This window comes from Anarhichas minor, unplaced genomic scaffold, assembly GCF_050575085.1.
Source record: "Anarhichas minor isolate MPS153535 unplaced genomic scaffold, ASM5057508v1 ptg000032l, whole genome shotgun sequence".
In the NCBI taxonomy this organism is placed as follows: Eukaryota; Metazoa; Chordata; class Actinopteri; order Perciformes; family Anarhichadidae; genus Anarhichas; species Anarhichas minor.
Window position 1 is genome coordinate 815,812 of NW_027466478.1, and position 1,793 is coordinate 817,604.

Consider the following 1,793-nt stretch of genomic DNA (forward strand, 5'->3'; position numbering starts at 1 on the left):
CACTGTTTTTTTTATGCTTACTAGTTATTTTATTATAGTTTGTCTTAACTATGTCTTAACTATGTACTGGCTCTGTGGCACTCTGAGATTTTTTTAATGAAAAGTGCGTTACAAATAAAATGCATTATTGTTATTATTATTACATTATATAGCCCAAACCTGAATGCTCTGCTATACCAAATTGTGAGAAAATGGAAAATCCAGAAAAAAGTATTTCCTATATTTTAAATACAAAATACATGTTTTTACATATTTTGTTACATTTTCTGGCACCAGTATTTTGTATTTGATTTTGATACATTTATTTGATATTTTGTATCAAAATACATTTTGATGTATTTTTGCCCATCTCTGTCAGCAGGTTATCTAGAGGAGGTCATAGCTCATCACTTGTAAAGTGATGAGCTATTGTTAGAGGGGTCTCACTTAGAGGGAAATTATTGCTGGTAAGATAAAGGCCAGAGAGACATTTAGAGACATTCTGGTAACAGAAGCCCATACGAAAATGACCAAAACACTACAGAAGCTCACAATGAATACACTCAAAATACTTTGTGTCGTAAACCCTGTGTCTTAAGAATCTCGTACGTATAATAATTCCGCATCTCAAGATTTGCATGCTATGCCAACATTCAGTACCAAGGCTGAACATTGTGTGCCCTTTATGTAGTGAGGCTTAAAGTAAAGGTGGTGGATGGCCGTGTAGCAGGACACTGGAGGCCACATCCTGTCACATCCTGAAACAATCCGTTATTATATTGTAAAAGGAAAGAATTTTAAAAACCTTGTCATTAAACATAATCCAAGGTTTTTCAGACATGTCCAGTCGGTACTGTCTGGCTATAGGGAGGATTGCAGTGTAGTGAAATCAGTACATCCGCAGCAGCAGCAGCTTCAGTCCTTTATCAGTGTCAGTTTACAGTCCAATGTAGTCACACGCTGAAACAAACTAGACTTGTGGCATAGAAATACACTTCAAGTTGCAGCTACATGTGTAGAACAATACAAATAACAATAATACATTTTATTTGTATAGCACCTTTTGAAACAAATTACAAAGTGCTTTACAACAGCAAAATATCCCATGAAATAAAAGCATTATTAAATGAACAAGAGAAGAACACACTGAAATCAGTTATACGGTGAGATAATTAAACAATATAACTGATTATTAAACATACACAACAAGGGATTAATTAAGTAAAATCACATTTTAAAGTGATCGGAAACATTTTTAACACACTAAAGATGTGGCATGCCATTCCAGAGCCACGGGGCCCTGATACAAAAGGCTTTGTGGCCCCTGGTTTTCAATCTAGATCTTGGACCCACCGGAGGTTCTCAAGCTACACTTGGGCTCATATGAGATTAAACATTCATTGATATACTCAGGGGCCTGTGGCATCCAGGCTGTAATAGTGATCACTTTGAAATTGATTGTAAGAACGCACAGGTTGACAGCTTCTACTCTTTTGTTAGAATTAGTGAGGAGTCTGGCAGCGGCATTTTCAATTTCTTTGTTGAATTCTGGAAAGGTTGTGTTTGCTTCTGCTTGAGTAAAATGAGTTACAGTAGTCCAGACGTAATAAGATTAATGCATGAATTTCGATTAGACCAGATGTTAGAGATTCTGCTTGACTGGGTAAAACAAGATTGGCGAATAATAATTTTAACATGCTGCTTGAAATTTAGATTATAATGAAATATGACACCAAAATGAATGCAAAAAGTGGTGATACTGGTATTTGAATCTGACTGCATGGTGGAAACAAAGCGAGAGGCCTGCATGTAAA